The sequence below is a fragment of the Pipra filicauda genome, unplaced genomic scaffold (assembly GCF_003945595.2).
Source record: "Pipra filicauda isolate LSUMZ 115617 unplaced genomic scaffold, ASM394559v2 scaffold44_size3831614_pilon, whole genome shotgun sequence".
Classification (NCBI taxonomy): domain Eukaryota; kingdom Metazoa; phylum Chordata; class Aves; order Passeriformes; family Pipridae; genus Pipra; species Pipra filicauda.
The window spans coordinates 3,577,802-3,604,727 of record NW_024104587.1 but is presented as its reverse complement, the minus strand read 5'-3'; the positions used below and the strand labels follow the sequence as shown (position 1 = coordinate 3,604,727).

General features: G+C 40.6%; 1 long non-coding RNA gene across 2 annotated transcripts in view; it reads right to left on the bottom strand.

Moving 5' to 3' along the window:
* Window positions 1–26,926, bottom strand: part of LOC113987308 — a 226,652-nt gene that overhangs the window by 69,311 nt on the left and 130,415 nt on the right. Inside the window, exons 4-10 of one of the 2 annotated variants that reach the window (XR_003540488.2) lie at window positions 26,242–26,321; window positions 24,805–24,889; window positions 22,693–22,770; window positions 19,677–19,820; window positions 18,361–18,437; window positions 14,932–15,091; window positions 10,648–13,551 (exon numbers count right to left, since the gene is read on the bottom strand). This is a non-coding gene — a long non-coding RNA (uncharacterized LOC113987308). Of the gene's footprint in view, window positions 1–10,647; window positions 13,552–14,931; window positions 15,092–18,360; window positions 18,438–19,676; window positions 19,821–22,692; window positions 22,771–24,804; window positions 24,890–26,241; window positions 26,322–26,926 lie in introns of those variants that run through there. The other variant, XR_005565284.1, reaches the window with a different exon arrangement.

Sequence of the window (26,926 nt, the reverse complement as noted above, 5' to 3'; positions counted from 1 at the left end):
TTCTGCCAAATTTTGCAAAGCCTCTAGAGCAGACTGGACTGCTCTTGGGAAGCAAAAGGTTTCCAATAGAGGCAAGAACAGTTGTTTTTTGGTCAAGGGCTTTTGACAAATGCACTTTCACAAACTGCAGCAAACCTTTTGCACAATGAAGGAAAAGAGCTTGCTTGGCTGGGAGGTGAACTGTGCATTTTCCAAGTTTGTAGAGCATGTCAGAAGTCCACACTAACTTAAAACCTGGGCAGTGCAGTTGTTCTGTCTGAATCGTGAGACGAGGCACACAGGCCCATTAGTATACAATGAATCTACCAGAACTCAGTTAAACTACTAGTATTTCTCCTGGAACAAGGCTGCTGTGCCTTGGCCTGGGTTTATTGCCACACTTAAACAGGCAGTCAACTGGCTGACTACAGACACAATCCAGTAAAGTAACATAAAAATTATAGTTTAGTTAAACTGGTTTAAGTGGTTGTAGCATAGCTGTATGATTATCTGCAAATCCGCAATAACACTCATTTCCCATTCTGGGTTCAAGATTGCAATGATTGGCACTGATTCAAGTTATTCCTAGGGGTTCTGAAGGAACTATTGGGCTTGGAAACCACGCAATCTGCCCTAGCAAGAATACTTTGAATCTGAATATAACTATAGTCAACAACAGCCTCAAATTTATCTGTCATCCACACTGAAACACATTTACATCCACTCCTCTACTTCCCATCCCACATCAAAATGAAAAATTCAACTGCACCACTCTATTTCCTAAACAAAACAAGGTTGTTTTGGAAAATGTTCCCCAAATATCAAAATACTCTGCATCTTTAATTATTAATGCCTACACTGTAAACAGATGGATACTAGTTCCCCTGCCCCTTTATAATGTATGAAGTAAAAGAAATTGGATAAATTAGGGAGTTTCTTGCAGTTTTCAAGAACTGCACTTTTAAAATTTGGCTCTTGGAACTGGAATTTGGCAATCCATAAATGCAGGAGGAAGCCCATCCCCAAAGAATACCAACTACTTTCAAAGTGGGAATGTGGACACAGAACTGCGGGAAGTTTAGGACTGCACTTGAATAAAAAGGTGGCATTTCCTGAACTTCAGAGATCAGTCTGCTTTGACAACTGAGCAGAGGGAAGCACAAGGCTGGAGATAACTGCATCAGTACTGGGGTTTGTATGTGATTACAGCCACTGAACCAGCAACAGCAGTGTTCAGGTGGTGTTGGAGAATAATTACCCGATTGTTTGGGTAACTTTGTGAAGAAGAAATCTACTCTTCTCTCTTCTCCTTTCCCCCTGAATACACGAACTCTAAAAGATATTTACGGAAAGCAGCACTTCTGGCCCTCAGCTGACACTGACAGTAGCAGACAAATAAGCCACCCTCATTTACAGGTAAAGACGAGCTGGGGCTTTTAACGTAAAAGCCCATATTCACCCTGAATTAAATAAATTCTCTTTTAACAAATCACTGCTGTGCATTAGTAAAAAAAATAACCGGAGCCACTGGGCTGCTGCAGTGTGATAAAGGCACATCAAACAGAGGAAATGTCTGGGTTAATGTGAGCTGGCTCCCCGGGGACCCTCTCACCCAAATGGTCACCTCTTTAACCCAAGTCAGCACGGGGACGAGGAGGCTGGAAATGGCAGTGGATCAGGTTCTACCAAAGTGTGCTGCTCTAACACGCCGCTGTACAACACAATTAACTGCTTACACCAGGCCTTGCCTTGTTTCTGCCACGTTACACTTCTCACATTTCATGTAATAGTGTTTGCAAAGTGCTCCCAGTTTTCAATTAGCCAGCCTTGCCTTCCCCTCGCACTCGGCTGTGCCGTTCTGGCTGACTCCAGTGGACTACTCAGAAGTTGATTCTCAGACACACTCTCAAAGCATGTGTTTCAAAGACACTGGTGGCAGTCCTGCATTTTTGTTATTTTCTTTTTAAAGCCAGCCATTAGATGTAATTTATTCTAAACAATTCTGAGGAGTTAAACCAGGGATATAACTTCCCTTTGCTTTCCTGCCCTAGGTGTACAAGATATTCCTGATGAAATAAGCAGTAACCAGTTCATCTGCAGAATAACCTCTCTCTGAATGTCCTTCTACCTATTGATTTACTGATCTACATCACAAAATCTCAAACTACTGCTTCATACCCTGCTTCTCTTTGAAGTAAACTTATGTAATTGCATACAGATAAAAAAAAAAAAAAAAATCAAAGACCAGGGAGTTTTGTCTCCCCTCTCTGTGCCCTACAATGAAAATCACAATCACATTTGCCTTTTTTGTGTAATTATCCTTTTATATCCTTTCATATCTATGTGAAATATATGCCTTTTAGGATGGGAGAAGTGAGATGGAGCACTCTATAGCCTTGGTTTTCATTAGGTCCTAAGTGCTTATAAGTATCTGCAACATTGCCAGTCATCTCAGAAAATACACCCTGTGATTTTCTAGGACTGCAGGACTATGTTTATGAACCAGATACTGTATGGTCACTTGAAACTAACTTATGTAAAACTTGATTTCAAACTCTCTAGAAGTTACAGAAGATTCCAACAGTTACAGTTTATTTGAAAAATGCAGACATTGCAGGTAGCAAGTTAAATGGCTCAACAACTTGAGCACTGACTTGCAAACTTCCAATGATAAGAAATCTTTAAGCAGGTTTGTATTTGGTACCCCAGTTTAAAGTAACCAAAGCAGCCTCTTGTAAGAATTTGATTTTTACAAATCTCAACTCAGAAACCTCCCAGAATATGAACAACCCAAACTGTGGAACAAGAAATACTCTATCACACAAAACCAGATGCAACGTGGTTCACATTCTCAGTTTTCAGAGCTGGATGAGAAACTGAGCTAAAATAATCTCCTAACCCCCAACTTCTATTATAAGAAACTGGTCACTTCCAATTGTCAGATTTAGGGCACAAAGAAGTGAGAATATATCTTGCTTTTTTTTTCTTTCCTGTATTTCTGATTAAAACATTAGATGAAAAGGAGTGAAAATTACAATTTACAAAACTTCCATGACACAAAAATACCACTGGCAATAAAGATTAAAACCATATTTTAGTATATCTAACTGTTCTGTCTTTATAGTAGTGATTGAAAAGGTAGCTTGTAATCAAAGACATTCAGCATGGCACAGAATTCTTTCTGGCAATCCAAGAAATAAAAGACTTAAGGAAACAAATCAGGAGGAGCTTAGCTTGGGTACTTGGTCTGCTGCTGGAAAACCTCTGGCTCAAACCAGTCAGCCCTAGCTTGGAACAGCAATGAGCTGAAGCTGATCACACTCCAGCAGGAATCTGAACCAGGACTGAGAATGACTCCCTACATACTGATAACTTACCAAACGTTTGGGCATGTTGATGGTAAACCCCTTCCCATGGTGTTTCTATCATCTGGAATGCCCACAGGTGGGTCTAAATAAGAGTCTGGGGATGAACAAGCTGTAACTGAAAATAGACCCCCTTCTTGAATATGAATTGTAAACAAAAGAATCGGTTGGAGGAGTCTGACCTCTACTCCTTGCTAACTTTCCAGTGTCTGGAGAAGGAATCATTGCTAGTCCAAGACATTTTCAAAACACTCAGGAAGGTCTGAGATGTCAACCAGACCTCAGACCTGGTTTGGAGGCGAGAGGCCCCCCTACTGACTTGTGGATTTGGATCAGGGCCACAGAGAAACAGCAATTCTCCCAGCTTGCATTAGAAGACAATTGCCATTTGTAGGCAACGTGTGAATATCCAGGGGATTTTATTACACTGAATCCAGTAAAGTTTTACTCTGTAATAAGTTATTGCAATGTTTGAAACTGAGCTGCAAACTTTTAATTAAAAAAAAAAAAAATCAGTAAATTCCATATGGCTCCCAGGTGTTCCTCAACCTGGTCTCCAGTCTCCCTTTTACCCCTCAGCAGATAAAGAAAAAAGGGATCTGGATTTATACATAGAGATACCCTTCACTCTGCCACCATTCTGATATTATTGTATCCAGCACTGCAGACAAAGGTTGGAGCTTCCTGCACAGTATGGGCCCAGGTCTGCTTTCCTATTATACAGCATTTACAGATGTTTTCAGGAAATTTGCTCCAGGCAGGTGAAGAAAAGGAGTAAACTTCTTGGATTTCCTATACATTAATATTTCCTCCCTTGTCCCAACATCCATGTGTAATTCATTCTCCATTCAACCTCAAGATGTCCACATTTCTAAACAGGTATGAAGTCAGTCAGGATTTTATTTTAAACCTTGTTAAGCTATTTTTAAAGCATGTTTATGAGTTTTCTTTCATTCAGTTAATCTCACCACACAAAGAGTCTGAGTAAATCCAAAACTTAGAGGTACCGTCTTAGAAGGAACTTACAATATTTTCCCATTATTTATAATGTTGTAAAATTTTACAACAAACAATCTTAACGCCTTTCTTAGTTAATTTACTAGTTTTTCTTGACAGAAGAAAAACACAGTAAAATTTAAACTGATTTAGAGGTATTGTTCAATTACAAACCAAAACGGATCGTGTCATAAAACAGCCTAGGAAAAAAACTCAGCACTTTCTCAGTTTTTTTTTTCCTAATTTTTAAACTGAGAAACTTCAGAAAGGCAATTGTCCAGAATTCTACTGCAAAGTCTTCTGGCATTTTTGTTGCTACAGGACAAACCATTTTAAGCACGTTAAACAAATAGAATCACTCCAAGCCATGGAAAAGATCACCTAATCCTACCTGTGATTTCGAGATAAGGTAAATCTACTTTCCCACATAGAGGTTACAGCTGCGAGATCTTTCAGCTCCTAAGTCTAACAGTTTTCCAGACACCCACAGACACTGCAGGAATAGCCAAAGACAAAAAGTGCAAAACTCATGGGTCAATGACAAGAAAACACATTTTCCTACCGAAAACTACTCTGGGACAAGGGAAAAGGACCAGCATAACAAAAACTGTACAAGACACAATTTTGTGGAATATCTTTGTTCCTCCTTAGTGGGAAAAACCTCTGCAGCCCAGGAAAACTTGACACTTACACCCAACAGTTATCGTTTGTTCTCTGTTCTCTTCCTCCCTCTGCACATTCCCTGGGTTGTTCTGCATTTCCTTTACTTTGCACACTTGAATTGTCTTTCAATACAGGCCCTGTTCAGCCACTGTCACTTTTTAAACACATATATAGGTGACAGTTGTCTAGGGAGAAGTCCATTTCCTTCTTCTGGTCCTTCATACTAGAGTTGATGCCACACAATTCCCTAAATATGGATGTTTGCCATGGCAACAACTGCAGCACAGTTTTGCAGAACTCGCCCCTTAAGTGGCTTAATGGATATGGTATTTATTCCCTTTCTGAAGATTTAGCTTCAGTGACACATTAATACAAACACAAATGGAGCAAATATTTGTGTGCTTCTTGGGAATAACAAAGGCACGTTTATCTGATACACACAGAAAAGACATTTTTGAACCTCATTAATACATGAGTAGAAGTCAATGGAGGAAAATGGATCTTGTTAACTGGCTTCTTGGATACCAATAAGCATCTCATTTGCCTTAAACATATCAACCTAGCAACACTATTTATTCAATATAGAATAATCAGTGACATTAGAGAGCCCCAGCACTGCACACAGAGGAATGATTAATCTATTATTCATTCCACAATAAAGACTCTGAGGGATTTACCATATGAAAAGTGATATTCAGAAAAGGAGGTGGTATTTTTTTTTTCCCTGACCTGTATGGGAATTCCTGTCCTGTGGGATGAATTCCATTGAATAACATTGAGAGTTTTGGTTGTGGGTTTTGCCTTTTTCTTTTTTTTTTTTTGAAGTACCTTCCTTCCTGCAAGGCAAGAGATATTTCAGAGGACTAAGCATGTGGTATGAAGACACATGCAGGCACACAACTTTCTGTAGACTGGATCACTTTTATGCCTTCAGAAGAGATGGAATTCTGTTGATTTGAGAAGCAGAAGCACCTTTTTACTACCTGGTGTCCCTCTTGCCAGGATGGTTAGTGATGACATAAGGATATATGTACATCGAGATAATTGTGCATGTGCAGACTCCTCTTTATAGGGACACTTGAGAAAAATAACCAGAAACCTCACAAGAAAGATGTGTCCAACACTGTCAGCAGCCTGGTATCCTTATCTGGAGGATAACCACAATTCTTACATTGCACCATAGACCAAAAATCCTCTGAGGACATATTCCCTGCACACTCCAGTATAACATTAATCCACCAGCTCTTGAACCAGAGCACAGCCAACCACCTTCATGAAGGCCACTAAACTACTAACCTGTGCACCTGCTTCACATAGTTTAGATGCAGCCATTAATTTTTTTCATCTGCTGTTTAATAATTATTAAGAATTATTCTGCCTACTCTGCAGTAACAGCAATGGCCTGAGTTACAGCACATCGAGCCCTATACATGAACAGATGCACAGCTGTGCATTTAATTGGTGTCAAGACGGCACCTGAAAAGCAGTTATTTGAATATAGATTTAAATAACAGGACAGGTGACTTACAATAACTACATGTGCATTTGTGTGGACAGCTTGGGATTCTGCTATTTCAAAGACCAAACTTTTTTAATTTCTTTCTTCCAGCAAGTTTCTTCCAGGAGCTAAGAGCCTATTACAATCAAGGAGAACTTTTGTATAAGTAAGCACTAAGTAAAAATTATAGGAGTGGGATTTAGATCATGAAACTGTCTAAAAGGCAAGTTGTTATTTGATTTTGAAATGTAATTGAAAATAAGAATAATGAACATAACTCCAATTACTCTGGAATGGCCTTCTGCTCCTTGCAGGGTATGCAGTGATTAACTAGCCTTTTATAGCACTTCATTTTTTTTCCCCCAGTGATGGAAGATTTACCCAAGAATCCTTGGGTAAGAATAATTTGTTTTGGCAAAGATATTTGCAACAGAGTGAAGGGAGGGTGCTAACCCCTATCTCAGCCCACTCAGCTGATCAGCTTCTCAGTGGGCTGCCAGGGGAGGCCAAGGGAGAAACTTGTGGAGGAGGATTCTCCATGCCAGTTTGAACAGGCTAACACAGCAAACAATGCAGACAACTGCAACTTTTACCATTCTGCCAAAGTAAAATTAACCTTAGGGTCTATATCACAAGTGTACTGGCCTCAGCACACCTGTAAACACCACTGAACTGTTTATGAAAAGCAAGCTGCCCTTCTAAGAACTTCTGATGAATACTCCCACTTCTCATTGTTGGACTCTCAATAAGCAGATTTGTTGGTGCATTTCTTTTCCTTTCACTATTAATTTTGGAGAGTCCTACTGACATCCATGAGTTATCTACTGTCTTAGAATATACTAGACTAAAAGCAGGCATCAGGAGCTCTCTTGCATCTTATCACTTGTCACCCATGTTCATCTTTACTGAACTCCAGAGATCCCAGAGAAAACACTTACTTTTTGATGACTAAAATAAAGATGCTGGTTTTTGCCACAGTTTAGCTTAAATTATGCAGAACTCTGAGATATGCAAAGCATAAAGAAAGGAAGAACAAGGCCTTTAATTGAATTCGAGATCCATTTCAATTGAATTGCTAAAACCCTAAAACAGAAGAGCAGTTTTGCATTCTGCTAACACAATCCACCTCCATCCATGTTACTCCCCATGAGTCACACACACATACCCTTAGTGCATAAGATGCAAGAAAACACCACATAGCAAGTAGCTGAATCAGCCTCTCCTTTTAGGCCTTATATTTGCCCACGGAAATAGTGAATATTGAGATAGGACTATTCCAACTATAATCTACAACTCTTTGTTAGTTATAAGAAAGGAAATGTCTTCCCTTGGAAATTCCAGTTTTTGTGCCAACAGCTGCATTGGTTCCTCTGCTGCTGTCAATAACTGCATTTACTTTAGACCTTTCTAGCACAGCATTTCAGAAACTGTGTCCTGCTTCTCAGCCCACAGCTGAGTAATTCAATCTGTAGTGCTCTGGTTCCTATAGGAGACAACATTTTTGTGTTATTGTCCCCTGAATTAGTTTGTAGAATGGGCAAGTAAAATGACAGGGGCAATTAAAAAGCAGAAGCACATACCCTATGTTCAGAGATTCAGGTTCTCAAAGCTTTAAGCCACAGATTCTATAGAACAAGGCAGAGAGGCTGTGCTAGAATGTGACCCATAGGAACATTTCTCTGCTGGATAGTTGACAGCAAGAGCACCGGGATGTGCCTTTCCCTGCTCTCACAGCATACACAGGACAGTCCAGCAGTGGTCCTCATCTCACTGCCCTGCTCTGTCCCATTCCCCTGCATGTGAACACAGCTCCTCTCCACTGTTTCTTCTCCTCCTCCTCCCACCTGTTCAGTTCTCTAACCCTGAGCCCATCTCCCTCCCTTTGGTGACCGTACTCCCACGCCCTCTGTCCTACCTGAGGAACTTCATGCAGCTTTTTTTGTCCAAGTCAACCTCCATGGCCCAAACCAGCACCCACAAACTCTTCTCTCAGGGAGCTGAGTGAAACGGGGAGGAAATATACCCTTACAATGGCCAGTGCTGGCACATTGATGGCTCTGGAGCCCTCCCACTGACTGAGCACTCAGTGCTGGCAGCTGGCAGCAGTTACCTCAGGGTGTGGATAGCAGGGGCCAGGTGAACTCCTCAGCCCACTCAGAGCTGTGGAAATGAGTTTCTAGATCACTCACCTCATTCCTGCACAATTAGCAAATTTTCCATGCTCATTCACCAGCCCGGAGGGGAGAGGGGGAATCTCTCCTCTCCTACCCCCATAGCCAGGGGGTGACAGGAGACAAGTCCCTCAGAGAAGCCATTGCTGCCGTGGCAGCTGCTGTGGCAATGGGGAGAACTTGGGAGTCGTGGGGGGTCCCCATGAGCGAGATGGGGCCTGTATCTCATTGTTCCCATGCAGGAGAGATCAATAGAGATGTAATTACCACTGCTGCTATTTGGCATAGCTAAAAAGGGGAGCGCAGCTTTGTGCCGGCTCTCCCATTGAGGATGCGGCTCCGCAAAACTACTCCTCTTATCCTCCTTTACATATTTATTACAACTCTTTAGACTGATCCATGCAAACTAAAGGAAAGCAACCAATGGAAAGAGGCCGGCTTGTGCCAGCAATCCCCAGACTGTCAAGCGATCACTGAAGATTGGACAGGTCCTGATGAAATAAATGTTGGCTGCTGACTCTTCCAATTTTGCAACACTCCTCTGTGTCACTGGAGCAGCCTTGTCCAAGATTGAGATATTTGCAAACTGTCATCTTTCATAAATATCTGCCTTGAGTGACACTTTGCCCCCCTCCATTTCCCTTTGAAATGTACCTAGCTGGCACGGAGCCTGCGGGATTTCATTGCTTGTGATAGGTGATTAGCAAAGAGATGATTTCCTCCTCCCTCCCCCTCCTCCCCTCTGCCAAAGGGCTGAGTGACAGGTCCAAAAGGCGAAAGGCAGACTGGGGAAGCAAATCTGCCAGAGGCAGAAGTGATGACACTCCGAAAACACTTCATTCATCTTGCCAAATTACAGGCTGGGCTGGGGACTGATGGGGACTGGAGGGGGGTGTGGGGGGGAGGATAATCTCTTGTGTTTGCCTTGCATGCTCTCTGCTCAAAAACATTGCAAAGCAGCTCCTGAAGCTTGAAGGATGCACCCCAAACCCCTCCAATTTCTGCTCTGTAATGCAAACAGGCGAGCTGCTACCTGGCTCGCGTTCGTGGCTTTGTGACGAGGCGCATTAACTGTCTTAGTCATGGATGTCAGATCCCTTCAGCTCGCACAGGCTTCCTGCCTAGACGTCAATAATGGGGGCTGAGAGGGAATTTCAAAAAGCAAAATTAAGTAGTAAGTGTGTAGCCCTCCCAGACAGTGGAGCTGGTGCCTCCCGCACAGCGTGCCTTCCCCTAATTTATCTGTAGGGAACTGCTCAGAGGGCAAACCAGGGATTTGCGGCTGAGTTACCTGTGTCTGCTTTGGGAGGGCTCCAGCCTTTGGAGGGTAATTTGGGAATGAACACAGGTGTGAGCCAGTGATTATGCTGGTTCTCTGTGAGCTGTGATGTCTTCTGAACAACAGCAAAAACTAATTGTGTGCTTGGATGAAGTTCTGCCCAAAACTTCTTGTTTTGGGAAGAATACCTGTTTGGAATGCAAAATCCATTGGACTATTTTTTTTTTTCTCCTCAAAACATTATCCAAGGAATGGCATGAATGGGGCTTTTCAATTTAGGGATTTTTTTTCAGTTTCTGTGTTTGAAGTGGACATCTGTCTCAAATGTAATTGCCTTTTTTTTTTTCATTTATATTTTATGGTTTCACATTGAAATGCTTCAGACTTGCCAATTAACTACTTCAACCCAAAGTATTTTGCCTGAATTCCCAACATGCCCCAAGTCTACTCTATTTACATTTTCAGACTTGACAATTCTTTTTATTAGTGAGTTTACTAACAAAGGAAATTAACTGTTTTCCTCCTGCCTTTGCCCATGGCCATTGTAAGCATTGATGTATCACTGAATCTTAAATTCACTCTTTCAGGTGAAGAGCAAGTCAGTTATTTCAGGTAGTGCAATTGAAAGACTCTCTCCTCTGTCATCTTGAAGTACTTCAAGAGACACACAAACCAATCCTGAAGGATGAGAGAGAACGATTTTATTTTTAATAATAAATGAATTTTTAGTTACATTTTCAAGGGAACACACCAGATTCTGGTCTAAGGCCTAGTGTGCACTCAAACACAGACTTAATGCTAATATAAAAACTTATTTGAATTTTGTTATATCACAGCTTAAATCTCAAATAGATGCTGATGTCAGTTTTCATTTTTACTTGCGTAAACGAAGTCTTGGCTAGTTCTTTGTAGCATCAACAGGATATCCTGAAAATGGAGACTAGGTCATAATAAAGTGAATTTCTAATGACAAAGGTAGGCTCCTTATAGAGTACAGAGTCAAATGTCTACTCTAGACAGGAGAAATATAATCTAAAATAATCTTAGCTACATAGTCTCAATATAAACTTAGCTAATCATCCCAGAATCAAAAACCTCATGGATGGAAATGATGAACTGCACTGTCTGTCCTGGAACTGTTTGATACAAGCATGTTTCCTAGGAACTCATTTGCTAACAAACAGGGTATTTTGTAGCCATGCAGACTTCAAACAATATTTATACTCTGCTAAATTCTATTCAGCAGAAGTAATTCTGAAGAATATAAAATTATTCTAATAGTTGAATCCAAACATTGAACACCAATGATGTGCACAACTGGGACTCAAAATCTGCATTTCCCAAATGCTGGTTGCCCTATATCCAAGTACTCAATATTGTCAGCTGGAAAAGACATTTCTAGACAACAAAATGATTAGATTTTTTCCTTATTATAAAAGCTTTTGCTTCTATATTGAAACTGCTGGAAAATGACCATCATTTGTTGTTGGAACCAGAGGGTACCATCAAACATGAAAATAAAGCACAGGAAGGATCAAAGTCAGACAACCTTTTCTGGTAGATTTCAGTACTAAAAAGTGTGCAAAAAAAAAAATCTGATGCCATTTATTTTAAGAAGTTATGTTCTGTCATCATTCAGCAATTTGTAACTTCAAACAGCTAAGTGAATATCATGTACAGTGTGAGGTGGGCTTGCACAACAACGTAATATCCCTCCTCCCCACTTCCCATTGAGAAACCTGTAAGAGAAATAAATTAAAATGAGCTTCTCAAAGACAAACACCAACTTTGTGACAGAACAGAGATTAAAACTCGGAGGCCTTTTGTTTCCCTTCAACTACCTTGCTACTTTATACACGTTTGCACACACCCAGATGTGCAATCACACACACACACACACACTCAACACAAAAAAAAAATAACAGAGGGAGGGAGAGTATGGACAGGCAAACCTGCATGTCAGCACATGGACAAATTACCCAGTTCTGCATCTAAAGAGGAGTTCAGGCGAAGCTGAAGCACCTCCATCAGTAATTGCAATTAAAAGTAATAATCCTTCTCACCTGGCCCTGTAGCTTAATTATTTCTCCTGCAAAATTAGAATTAAAAAGGAGTAAAGGAATTCTTCATGTACATTTTAGAGTGTTGGGAGCTTTCTCTTGGGAGTAGGAGCTGTGATATACAGCTCTGAAAGCAGTTCAGGTGACTGGTGCCTGCTAGTAGAAGAGCAGTTAAAGTTGTTGCTCTCACCTTGGAGGTGTCTCCCTGGAACTACGGATGAGATTCCCAATCTATGGAAAAGAACAGGACTCATGCACATGTTTAAGATTTCCCAGTGCTCACCTCTAAAGGTCTCTTAGTCGTATTGTGACTTTAGATGGCTCTGCATTAAGGCAGTGAGATGTCTAAAGATTTTAGTGGATGTAGCCATCTAATTTCTGGAGATATAGGAGAAAGTTAGGAGAAAGTGATAAATGTTACATATGTGAGCATAAGACATGGTGTAACCCATCTGGCCACCTACAAACACATGTGTTGTACCCGTGACAAGTTAATTGTGCATTAATCAGGATATAATCTCATACTGCTAATGCAAGTCATGATGTAATTTTACCTTTACTACTTATACAACTATGGTCATTATTATCCTGTAATAAATTGTATCACTTCAGGCTGATGAATGGCACTAGTTAATGTCTCTCCACCTAATTTGTTATTTCACATGGTGATGTAGCATTACTCTGATTTGGTTTTTACCAGGGGAAGCTGCTTTAGAGTTGTCTTTATGTCTTCATTGGAATTTTCAAGAACATTTGCAACAGAAGAAAAAAAGAGAAACTGGAGTTTGCTTTTATTAAAAAATAAAAAGGGGAAGATTTTACCAGAGGCAGTGGTTTGCTTTTGTTAGGATACTAATTCCTATCCAGTGAGCCCGGCTTTGAGCAGAAACAGGGATACTTCAAACAGTAATAACCAAAAAATGCTGACTTGGAATTTAACACACATTTGGTCATGTTTGGCCTTCCTTCACATTTGGTGCAAGAATAAATAGTTGCACATATACCCCACTCCCACAAGACAGGCCCACTTGTTCAGTGGAAAACAATTTAGCTTTGGCTAAAAAAGACAACGTGTGTTGGAAATACAGGGTCACATTTTTCCTGGCTTTTGGAGCTCAGCTCTTTGCCTGTGCACCTGTGTGTCTGACCCTCACACCTTAAAGCTTTTTAAAGTTCTGGATGGTGGGTTTTCTTAGAACACTTTTTTTTTTTTTAATGATAAATAGGAAATTGCAAAGAGGGAACACAGATCTAGAACAAGTTATTTTTCCAATGTTTTCCACTAAGCAGCAGCTGCTGTTACCAGGCTGTCATCTTTGTTGCTAGGGTGGGGGATTTTGTGCACATGCCAGAGCAGGACTGGTTGGTTCAGTGAGTCCACCCTCCTGCCTTGGGAATGTCAGTGAACTCCTGGATGTTGGGCTGAGCAAACTCCTTTCCTCTGAGCTCAGTGGCAATCGGGCTGCAGGAGCAGAACTCCTTGCTAAGGTCATTCAGCACTGCTGTTCCACACCGGTGTAGTCTTGTCTTCTTCCTCCCACTGAAGAGAAATGTATGAACCGTTTCATTTTGACATTTTCAAAATTTAAAACATCCTCATTTTTAATTTCCAAAAGACATTTTAAGTTTCACACACAATTCTTGGCCTTCTCCTTAAGAGATAAAACAGATAACCTAAGTAAGATGTTGAATATTTCAGGCAGTGCCAGCAAACTCAGGCAACAAACCAAAACCAAAAATCAAGTGTCTGTGCAATGCTAACCAGTGACTTCAGTGGAACTTCTCCCTCTAAACATCATGCAAGTGTTAAAGAGCTTTGTTGAACTATACAGAAGACAACAGAGTTGTTTTGCAGAGAAAAGTTTCCAAACACAGAAACAAGGTGCCAATTTTGTTCTAATATTAAACTCAGTGGAGCACGTATCTCCTTCCCAAGTGCAACAATTTTTCCAGTCTGCAAGGTAAGACTCCAAGAAAGGAGAGATACCTTTTTCCTTGGTTAGGGCACTGTGATCAATGTACGGTTTCTGAGTGTACAATGAAAGCAGTATGAAAGGTAAAATATTCACAGTTCTTTAATATACTGGTAAGAAAACCTTATCAGTTTACTAGTGAGTCACAAATGGCAACAGGTCAGATCAAATTTCTCGTGTGGCATAAAGATCATAAATGCAGTTCCCAGGGCTACCTCAACTTTAATAAAATGAAGTCATCCATGTGTTGCTTTGTATTAATATTGCAACTATGTTTAAGCATATATGAGCCATGATTTTTCCTCAAGTGTTAAATCAAATTGAATCACAGGTTTTTATGAGTGATAAAATGATAATAGACCAGATCTGGTCAGCTAGGATAATAACTTGATTCAGTACTTTGGATGTAAGTGTTTAAGGTTTCCACAATAAAACTGTAATGTTATACGCTAAAGTGTGTTAATAACATTAAGTGATGTAACAGTGAAAGCGAACTGACAGAATGTAATACCCATAGGGCCGTCATAATAGAAATAATTTATAATGTAACAGCAATAAAATCTTTAATGTTATCTCAATCCAGTCCTGTCCCCATGTCTGGGGTTTCAGATTACACGTGATTTTTTTCTATGCATTTAAGTGTTAACTTAAAATAATTAAGAAAATGGTTTCCAAAGTGGAAGAGCCTTTCAAAGTTGCTGACCTGATAATAATATTATTAACTCTTTCCTTCCTACCAAATTCCCATGTGGCTGATAGCTGATACAAAAGGAGGTACATCTTTTTTTGCTTCCTTTCTTTTTTTTCTTTTAAAAGTAATTTACAGCAATCAAAGAATATGTAGGACTACCATACTTAAACACAAACTACGTAGTAAAAGACTTTGAACAAATACCCAGTAAATGTCATCACACTATAAACACACAAAAATTCATGTATGAGGTTACCTGCAAGAGAAAGAGGAAGGCAGTGGGGTGTCTTCCATCCTCATCATGGCAATCCAAAACTGGACAAGGAAGAGCCTGCTTGGATATTAGCTGATGTCCTTACTGGCAAAGTACTGGGATAAATTCCCTGGGGGGTCCATGGGGTCTTCCACACTTAGATCTTTAAGAACAGAAATGATCAAATGCCTCTAAGGTATGGACAAAATGCATTTTAGCTAACCTACTCACAGAGAGGTAGATCAGAGAATCTCATGTATATGACATAAAATCATTCCCTCCATCTCATGCAGCATAAATAAATTCTTTCTGAGAATCTCAGTGCAAACTGATGTTTAGCATCTTAAGACAGTGGTGTTTAGGAGATGAAGAGCTTCTTTTCTCATTATTCTCTTCAAAACATTTGAAAAGAATTAACTGGACACACTTGTGCATAGATGTGTGTGGAAACAAACCATTTAGAAGTAAACTGAAGTCAATCTTTACTACTTAAACCAAGATTTATTTGTTTCAAGGTAAGGCATAGTTTTATTCCTTCTTCCTGATCAAACTGCCTGCTAAGAATATTGACTGTTTCAGGCAGAAATACTGAGAGCTTTCTGTAATGTATGCCATGCCTCAGAGGAGCCAAACCAGAATAAATTCAGCATCTGAATTCTCTTGCAAACCCATCCAACCCAGGACTAATAACCTGTGTCTTTAGAAAATACTCCAGCATCAGACATACAAGATAGTTATTGTGCAATTAAGAACAATCCTCTGACTCTCAGATTCTCTCTGGACTCACCAGGGAATGCAGAAAAAAATAACTGGAACTGAACAAAGAAGCATCTTATCATCCTGAAATATGCCGGGTTAATCGTCCCTTTAAAAGCAAATGTATTAGGAAAACATTAGATCCTTAGCCCTCTGTGACATAATTACACAGGCTTCTGATTAAACAGAGGCGCTCATTAAGTAAAACATTTTATTTTAGTTTCTTGCTAGTTGTTGGTATTATTGGGCTTCCTGCCCAATTCCAGCCAGGCTACCATATGAACAGTGAAAACAGCCAACATTGTTAATACAATAACAACAACAACACTTGGCACTTCCATCATTCCCTTGATCTCAACATCTTAAAGCAATTCACAGATATTACTTGGTTGCACCACGTGACAAAATGGTTGGGCAGGTAAGATTGATCACACTTATTTTACAGCTGGATAAAGCTGGACAGGAGGGATTCAACTGGTTTTCCCTGGCTGTTAGAAAGTTAGTGGCAAGATCCAGAAGTCCTGATGAGAAAACACTTGGAATTACGTTTTGATGATGACTGAACCTTTTTTCTCCCTCCTTAATCGCTGTTGTCCTTTATTACAGCAGAAGAGGGCTTGTGCCATGAAAAATCAAGCAGGGATGCAAATCATATTGAAAAAGCAATTTTAAGCATTGCTTATTATTTGTAGTTTAAGAAAGCCTGGTACTATTTCTCTCCAAATAAATTTTTTGTGTTTTATATAAAGCAGGAAGGATCTATTTTTAGCCAGCTAAGACATAAAGTTCACACTGGGGAATAAAGGTCTAAGTAGTAAAGGGGGTAGGATGTTTTACTTCCAAGTTCACCAAATCTGGCTCTTCAAACACATGTAGGGAGACGTTTCTTTGCAGAGCCTCCAGTGATGGGAATGTGAGAAGAGCACTTTTACCTGGGATATAGGGGTACATTTATAAATGTGCAACCTCCGAGTTGTCTCAAAAGTCCTCTCGTTGTCCTGATCCATCTTTGGCAAAGATACTCTTCCCCAGTGGCTGTGTGAAGGGGGCTCTAGCAGACTAGAATCCATGTATGGATTTATGCAACCAAACTTAAAAAATAAGGCTCCCATCTACAGATGTATGCACATGTCTTCAGCCTGAGAAAGGGTGAAACAGCTTTCTGCATCTAAAAACACCTCATATGTTGAAAGCTGAGCACGGCTTACATTTGCTGCTCATGGTATTGCTTCAGGAGAAAAGTTCTGCAGAATATAGAGTTTCCCTTCACATGGAGAGGGTTTCATTCCCAAGCTTAATAAATATTTCTCAGTGGTGTGCTGGATAGTAAGGAGACTCACTGGTGATTTGCCAGATTTCTGCCATAGCAAAATAATTTTTTTTCTTTTACCTAAAAGAGAGAACTTTGATATTTAGGAGCATGAAGTGCTAAACTCATCTTAGGTACTGAGGTTTAGAAACAAAATCTTACACAGTGCATATAAATATCATCTGTATCCAAACTCCATCAAATGTGGATTGTAATTGGCACACCGTGAATTATCTGTTACTGATACGCACCAACACCCCCTGGTTTGTAGGCTCAGGTGCCCCTTCCTGGCTACAAAAACAAAAACATAAGTCCTACATGTAAACCTAATGGAGTCAGCATTGGAACAAGCTTTTAGATCTGGGTGTATGTATTACAAGAGTAACAGAGGTGGAAACCTGCTTGTCACTTATTCAGCTGGATATGAATGGCTTCAAAAGAAACTCAGGAGTAAAAGATTAAAGGCAAGATGACCATGAACTCTCCTTTCCCGAAAGAAGTTCAAAGCTTCCTGATTTAGGTTCTTATCGCACTATAAAGAGGGGAGCAAGTAAGATAAAAATTTAAAAATAAATGATCTTTAAGAAATTATCCTCATCTGAGTGTCCTCCAATATGTCTGGTCCTCTAAGTGTTAAGTGAATTGTAACTAGATCCTAGGGAGACAGTTGCAACCTGGTTATCAGTGGCAGTAAATGGAAGATAATAGCCCCACTAGAGAGTTATGAAATGGCTTGTCTTTGAGCTGCCAAAGTGTTTAGGCGCTCTTTTATTATATTCACAGCAGTAATCCGATATGTCCTGACTTCTGTCATCTGTATGTAATGCTTATCAACTCTCTGCCAGTGATTCACCCCCTTGTCAGGGACAATTATTCCTCAAAGTGCTGAGGTTACAGCTGAAGCAATATTATGACTGCAAAGAAAATATGAAAGGTGCAGCACATCATAGCAAGCAATCTTGAAGCTGACGTCAAAGTGGAGGAGAACATTGTTGATAAAAAAATAAGGCATAACGGGAGTGTTGCTCCCATAGGAGTCCTGAGCATTGCTAGGGTCATACATACCTATGATGATGGTGATGGAAGATTTTCCCATTCTTTTATTGAAGCTACGTTTTCATACTTCCCTGGTTAGGTGTTTCTCTCCATTTCCATTTAAAGCCACTTAAAATTAAACAGGCAGAGTGTGTTCTGTCCCTCTAAATTTGCAGACAGAAGTTCAGCCCAGGAAATTAATTTTCCTCCAGAGGCTTATAAAATGAAAAGCATAATCTAAGTGACAGAGGGCCCAACTTGCAGTTTTCAAGTTGCCTGAAATTACAGTAACACCTGTGGTAAAGTTCTGATCCAAGCATGTTCAGACCAACCTGTTTCCTCACTCCTTCAGATGCCTCAGACAAGTTTTGTCATCGATTGTCCTTGTATTGCTCACGGATTCATTAATCTGTGGGAGAAAAATAGATAATCTTGAGAGAGCAAGAAGGCATTGGGGATGCTAAAGTCAGTGTCCTGGCACTGTGAGAGCAGTGCTGGAGAGCAGAAGGCAACCTGTGAACCAGGGCAGGCCCTTGGGGCACCAGAAGCTCAAGGCCACTGGGAGAGGGAGAACGGCTGAGACATTTCTTTGTCTCCTCTCGTAGCAAAGGGAAATGGTGGCTTGGGAAGCTTTGTCAAGGGCAATGAGGAAAAGCAGCTGGTCAGTGAACATAATGGTGGAGACAGGGAGGCCAAAGAGGGGTGCCAGATGGTCCCAGGGGCTGTCCAGCTGACCAGCAGCAGCACCTATGCCCTGCATGCACATGTGGCACCAATCCAGCACAGGCTCTTAGGTGTCAGTCAGCACATAACTCACTTGACTGAGGGTTTGAGCCTACAGAGTAGCAGAAGTGGAGAGAAACAATGCCTCTGTGTGGTGTTTTGATGGTTCTTAGGCTCTAAAAGTACAGTGCTCCAGTGCATTTTGTGAACAAGTGGTTTCCCAGCTTAGAGGGTCACATGGGTCCAATTATGAGGTCGGGGAGGGTCCAGTGAGAAGGCAAAACAAGTGGGGTAGGAGTACAGAAGGAGGGAGGAGGCAGTCAGTGTTGAAAAAAAATAATGTTACAAATCATCTGGCTAATCAGAAAGTGGAGTCACTTCTCTGGGCACAGAGATGAGTCCAAGCCACGTCTTCTGTCATGTTTGGTGCTGTCACTGGTGCTGCAATGTTTGGTGCTTCCTGTCCATGGTGGACGGGCACCAACAGGAGCCTACACGGGTCTCCAGGGCCATGAGCAGCAGGGTCAGCTGTCCTTCCATAGGGAGGGAAACAGAGCCTCCAAAAGCGATGAGGAGAGAGAATGAATCACTGTGCCTTGTCTAATATATTGCAGTAATGTAATATAACAGCAATAACCCCCAGAGTACCATCTGGTGAACTTGTGACTAAACACAGCTTGTTTTGCTCAAGGCACACAAGCAATGGACAAGTATATATTTTATTCCTTTGCTTCACCCTGCCCAAGCACAAGTGGTAGCAAAACTATTTCTGGGAGTTTTAGACCATCTACAAATCAGAGCTGCAAGCAGTTATTTCTCCCCTCTGAAGCACACAGGCAGCTCACTCTGCAGGAGCTTGCTCAGCGGTGTAAACTCAGTTATGGCCACCAGAGTAGACAGAGACCTGATCTCAGCTATTCACTACCTGTTTCTGACACTGCAAGATTCCCTGTTCAAGTCCGGTGCGTAGGTCGATGTTTCAGGTGATATTTTCCAGGGGTGCAGGAGGCCAGACTCACCCGTGAAGAATATTGGTGACTAGTTGCTCTGACCTTGGTCAGAGTTAATCCTGCAGGAATGAAAAGGTTCAGATTTCAGTACTCACTGGAAGAAAAGAGAAGGGAGGGAGGAGTAGCCCCCTACTAACATAAAGACATGACCAGTGGCCGTCAGTTACAGTATTGCTTGCATTTGGCATTATATTATGAAAATATCTATTCAGAATGGAAAATAAGATCAAAGACAACATTTCCGTAGCGGTGACTTTAGCTCCACTTCACTCTGCTCCCTCTCCTCCTCCCGTCCTTCGCATTTCAAGGCTGTTGCTCTATTCATCCGCTCTATGCCACCCCAGGTTTATAAGACCACATCAGCAGCAGCACTAATAACCCGTGATTCTTTTCCCCTATTGTGTTTGTCAGAGTCAGTAATCTGGGCACTACAGTAGCAGAGCTACTGAAAAGCTACAGTGTGTTCCTATAGCAACCAACTAATCCGCAGGTGGAAGGTGATTGGGCACCTTTTGCACCGGAACAATAATTTGAAAGATCTTTTTCAGTGTGCTGTTCTGCAGCATGAGTTCATTGTATTGCAACCCACCACGAATCATTATAAGCTGTCATGAAAATGCAGCCACGGCTGCACAAATCACAGCGAGGAGAGACATGTCTTCCAGCAACAAGCCCTTGAAATATTTCATGGCAGGTTAAGAGGCCAAATTGCGCAGAGCGAGATGTATTGTATAGGATAAAACAAAGGGCTTGTATAATAAGCTGATGCTGACAGCCTCCGAGTCAGGGAATCCCACTGAAGTGTAAGGCTGTGCATGAATATGAGTTTTTCTGAGCTGTGGAAGGAAAACAGCCATAATAAAAGAAAGCTCCGGGCAGAGCTCCCACATTCAGCTCTTCCAAAACCAATTACTCCCACCTGGCTATTCCCATGTCTCCTAAAACATCTCCTGTTACAGAAGAGAATTTCATATTTTCTAATTGAAACCTCTAATTTAAGGCATTTGCTTGCTGTCCTCAAAGCCTGAAATCCTGGCCTAGACTTTCACAAGGTGATTAGATATTGTAGAACTTTCAAACTTTTAGACACTCAAATTCAAACTAAGAAACCTTCAAGAAATACACAATACCTTTCTTCTGAAAGTCAGGCCTATTTATCTTTCTCACAGTAAGTAGTCTGAACTTGAGGTAGGGAGTGACCTTCCCTACCTGTGGCAGAGGTTTTGGAATGAAATGATCTTTAAGTTCACTTCCAACCCAAAGCATTTTAGGTTTCTTTCCAAGTAACCCATCTCAATCCACGGAGAATTGCAGCATAGGCAGTCAGAGAACAAACATCTTCATATCAACCTAAAGCAAGGAGTCCTGTCATCTGCAGTCTATGTCTATTTTCTACTTATTTTTCTTTGAAAACACACGACTAGAAATAGTAGATATAAATAGAAACCTCTTAAAGCTCAGTTGTACAAGCAGATGCATTTCCCACACAGCCATTGCTGTGGAAAGTGAGAGCAGATAGTGTAAAGGATGCAACAGGCACTGTCACAGGAAGGCAAAAAAGGAAATCTGTTAAAAACTTCAATAAAAAGAGAGAAATAGCACAAGTGCTTCTTTACCTCAGTTTAATCACATTGCAGAAAGAATGTCTTTATTAAGTGCCTGGACTTAATAAAAATGTCAAAACCTCTTATTGCATAAATCAGCTCTTTCAAGATTTGTTGGAGTGATGGAGGAAAAACCTCAAAAATAGAGGACAAACAGAAGTTTAGTTACCAGGTTATAACTTATAAGGTTGCAGCTTCAAAAGCTTCCCTACATTTATTGGCCAAAGATTTCAACCTGGGATGCTTCCATCTAAAGCAAATTTCCTGAGACAATGAAGTCAGTGTCTCATTTAGAGCTGAAGAGTTTTATACAGCAAGTGTCCACTCAAAGCTGAATCAACAAATAAACAAAACAAAACAGATACTGCTTTTACGACCCATTTTTTTACTCATCCCAAAGTAGGATGAGTGAAATGGATGAGGCAGGTTCACACACTCAAACCAAATTGACAGAAGAAAAGCTTGAATGGGGTCTAGAATATTTCCCAGGGATATTATTAGATTATTGAATATTCTACAGCAAATATCAGTGTCTTTCCCCTTCTTCCTCCTCCTGCCTTTCACCTACAATAAATTCAGGAAATTTTCCCAAAGAAAGTTTCACTGAAACCGGCAAATGTCTCTGAAAATTTCTTAATAACAAATTTCCAGCAAAACATCAAAAAATTCTTGACCATCTTTAATTGTGAAATGTATTGATTGTTCCTCTCAAGTAATTCATGTCTTAAAATGACATATTTATGTTCCTTTCAGAGGGCTTGGATAGATAGCATTGTTTTTCTTTCCAAAGCACATCAAAGAGCCCAAATTTTGGCAGGCTTTCTGTTTTCTTAAAAAAAAAAACGGGGGGGGAGAAGAAAGAAAAACATCAGCAAAACAAAGCTAAGAGTAACTGCTCTTTTCTGAAGAGTTGTGGGCTTCTTCACTTCTAGATTCATGTCATGGTGCTCACTTCAGGGAGCTGCTGAGACAGAGAGCCTGGAGGTGGGGAGGCGGAGGGGAATGGGAAGATCAGAGAATTGGCACGGGATAGAGAGCCTTTTGCCTCTTGATGTTCAGGCTGAATCTAGACAAAGTCAGTCATAAACCAGTGTCATCATGATTTTTAAACACTTTCCTGGGCTATGTAAGCTCAGACTGTAGCCTCTAACACAGGGGACACATTTCCACACATCTGCAGCTGGGACTTCTTTGACAGCTCTGGTGATAACTGGTCTCCTCTTTGTAGTGTCTCCATTTTGTAATTGAATAAATTCTAGAAAATGGCTGGATTTGGGTTAATCATGGCTTTTTCCTTTCAAGACAGGTAGGTACCTGAAGTGCATACCTTTTTTTTTTCCAAGGGAAAAAGTCCTGAGAAGCTCCCCCTTCTGCTCAAATGTTCAGAGGAAGTAGGTTGGTATTGCTGCAGAAAGATGTTCAAGTTTGAGTATGTTATTGCCCCAGACTTATTTTTTTTTTAAATTTAATTTCTCTGCCAGTAAGTATAATTTACTTATCACAGAATTGCACTCCTGTGGCAGGATCTGATGTCTGTCCTATTTGTAAAATACCATGCACTATTGCCCAATGTTAAATATAAAGGAATAACATCAAAACAATGCAAAAGAAATGCCACCAGTTCTTACTCTGTGAAGCAACCTTTATCTTGATTTACTGTGTAACCATGCTTGTTTATTGGTGTTAGAATCAGATTATTTTAAGGCTTAAAATTCTCCTGGAGACTGTGCTATGAGTGGTAGAGTTTCCACAGCTTCCCAAGCAGAGTTGCTTTGCTCTACACCGGGAATACGATATGAGAAAGACTAGGAAAAGAAGTTATACTGGAGATAGTCTGAGGGAAATGCCAGGAGCGCCTGCTTTATCACCCAAACTGTTGTGTCACACCAAGCTGAAATGTGCAAACCTTTTCCATCGTGGCCTGTCCTGGGGTAAAACCACTTTTGACTTTAATGGGACTTTTAATGGACTGTTATGATCCAACAGCCCATACACAGTCCTGCAGGAACTGGTAGTGCATGGCATTTCTGCAAAAGGATAGAAGATCCCTGGAGTGTGGTACGGAGCTGCAGTCTGGCACAGTTCACGCTGTCCCCAGACCTCAGGCTTTGGGGAAGGAGCAGAAAGGCACAATGACAGGGCAGCTGGTGTGAAACTCCCTCAGCTTCTCACCTCAGAGTGATAAACAAAACGAGCATCACTTGGCTAACTGGTAAATGACTGGGGTAAAGAATAAAGAATATGTACTCTGGATAAAGATGACAGGGTTCATTGCTACAACAAATCAGACAATATGTGAAGTTAGACTGTGCCCTATTGCTTGGTACAATTATGTGACCTTGTAACAAAGCCTGGTGAAGATGGCAGCAACACTCCACATAAAACAGAGCCTGGTGGAAAGTTGCTATTCTTCAAACTCGCATCTAGACATCTTCCAAGTGATTTCAGAATTTAGGGTGAAAGTGGATCTTAGGCCTTTTTTAAAAAGCCATTTCAAATCCTCATTCATATCATAAATGCTTTTTTCTCCTTTTTTCTGCAGGCCACTGAAATCTCTGGGGCCATGACATTGTCTGGCACTGAATGCAGCCCCTTTTTATCATTATAAAGAAATAATGAAAGCATATGGTGGAGAGGCGCTCATATTTCAGTGTTTGGTGCCTTCCTCCTTCTCCATAACCAAGCACTGAAGAATATATAGTACAATGAGAACATTAATTATTTCCAATACACTAACAGAAAATTCCTAATAATTCAAAGTCATCCCTGCTGCCTAGTGTGATTGTAAGTTCAAAGTGAAAGAAACCAAACATATCCCCACTTTTGTGCATTAAACATCAGCAAGTGACCTGTATTTTATTACAGTACACAGCTGTTTTATCACATAAGTAAATAAATCACCATTGAACCAACTTTGGGAACGAAGATTTTGAATAATAACACAATTAAGTTTTCCCACAAAGTCCAAATAGCCCACTTGCTCATAGTTGCTACAAGCTGTGATTCCCACGTGAAAGATATCAACTTATTTCCTTTTCCTGTCAATCATCGGTACCAAGTGGGGCCCTGGTATGTCAGGTCATGACCTTTCACTCTGGGCATGAGCCTGAAAGCCACTAGTGAATCAACTAGTTTAATTATTTAGGCTGTTTTTAATAAATATAAAAATGTGGCCTTAAATATTTCACATGCTTGTTCAGTTTGGGCTTTCAAGTACCTCTCATCAAGCCCACCAGCCTGAAAGTGTGCTCTTATTGGTAGGAAATCAGTCAATTAATAACCAAACCCAGCTTTTGGAATAAGGTTTATTTTGTTGATTTTGAGCTTCCTGGCTTGGGTATCACTTGCTTGTTGGTTTAGAGGACAGGCTTTTTGTTATCTTTTTTAACATGAGATCAGACTGTTTTTAATCAACACCAGCAATGGCCTAGTTGCCTACCTCCCACAAAATGATCCTTTACTACAGATGCCACCATAGGGTTCACAGTTTTCCATATAAGGTCTATTTTCTACATCCTCTTCACCTATTGGAAAAAAAAAAAAAAAGGAAGCAGGAAGAAATCCAATATAGTAAAGCCCTTATAAAACAATTCTTTTAAAAATACTTTTGAGTAATGTTGGCAGCTTTGCTATGAGGTCCCTTAGCAGTGGACAGTTTTATTCCATTTCAGGTCAAAGTGTGATGACAACCCACCTTTACTAAACTTCCCAACAATCTTTTTCAGCTTGTAATTCCCACAATCTAAAAATCTAGGCCTGGACCCAGCTGCTGATTCTGCCTGGTATTTTGCACCACTGCATCAGAAACTTGTAGTAACTACAACCAGGTCAGTAGAAAACAAGGATGCCATGGGCAGTGATTTATGATCTACAAACATTTACACTTATTGCTCAACAAACCTTCCAGCTGGTAGACACGGGACAGAATTAAACCTGAGAAACTAATTCATGGTGTCTATTGAAAGAATAAGCCTCTAAACTTGGACTGCCAGAGTCCAATGCTTTTGAACATTTCTGAAATGTTCAGAACTTTCCCAGCATCTCTTCAATTTATTCTGTTCTCCTTTCCCCTAGTGCTCTAAGACTTCTCAAGAAAGTGAGTGTGAAGGGCTGTCTCTATTTATAGATGACAAACTAACTCTTATCTTTCTCCCTCCTCTCCCCCCTGCCACAGTCCTGCATCAAAGTGAGGGCTTGTGGAAAGGGAAGAGAGATGCTCTTACTCTGACTTTTCCAATCACTCGCGTGGGCTGCCGGGTCTGGAGGAAACATCAGCATGTCAAAATTTGCTTTTCTTTCAAATAGGAGTAATAATCTAAATGATGACATGTATCACAAAAATGAGATTGCCACAATGTAGAGATCATCACAGATACTTAAACTGAATTGTGCTTTGTTTGGGACAGTAGAAAACATTCCATCTTGATACTGTTTGAATTCTTCATTTTGCCTTAATGGCTTCAAGTCAGAATTTACAATATCATCAAACAGAAGTCAAATGAAGCATTCTGTCTTTATGGAAGAGCAGTGTCCTTGCCTGATAATGCTCCCTCTCAGCAATTTCAGCAAAACTGCTGTAGTCCTGAGAAATCTTTCCAATTCATCTAAGTCTGCGTTTGCTGATGAAAAGCTGCCTTCTAAGAAGTTTTCAATCCGCTTTGCTCAAGATGCATCAGGAGCAGCATATGTTTGTAACATGTGAGCAACCCCCGAATCTCCTGGTGGATGAGAGATCAAAACCAAAGCATCGATCCAAGGATCTACCACTTTGAAATCAGATATGGAGAAATGCTAAGGAGCAGCAGTGATTCTTAGGGGTTTCAAGTGCATTTAGAGTGCGCGGTATCGCCTGGAACATGCTTCAGTTTGCACTTACCTTATTTAGCTTTTCAAAGGCTGACCTTCCATGCACTAAGTTCAGCGACATAGCAGTCAACCTATTAATGTCCAAGGAAGCTGTGGACCAAATCAGACAGTTTAAATAACTCAGCTGTGAACACAGAGCCCCATTATCATTTCTGTGAGGCTAATCTGAACAGCTGATTCATCTCGAGCAGTTTACTATGGACGGTAAGTCTTCACCGCATCCATTTTAAGTTTTAAATCAGATGAGGGTGAGGAACTCTGCACTCAGACACTATGTTGGGAGGTGCCTTATAAAAGGACAGACAGGCAGAGAGGTTTGTATTAAAGGCCCTTATTTCCCATCATATTTTACTAGCTCTGTTCTGACATGATTACTGATTTCAGTGGAATAAAAGCATGTAATGAAGTAGAGTTGGAAAACTGTGTAGCCTTTATTCCCCTACAACACACATCTCCCTGCTAAACATCTCAGCTTTACATGTATCTGATGGGTTTAGTCACAGAAGGGCTGTATTTAGCACACATGCTTCTGTAGCATTACAGAGACAGCACAACTCATGAGAGAACCTAGCCTGTGTTTTAGAAAACATACTTATTTTTTTCTTCCTTTGCTGATGAGGGTTCGCACTTTTTCTTACATGAGCCTAAAGGCTGTTGAGCAGAAAAATGCATCCACATCTTCAGCAGTCTCTGAC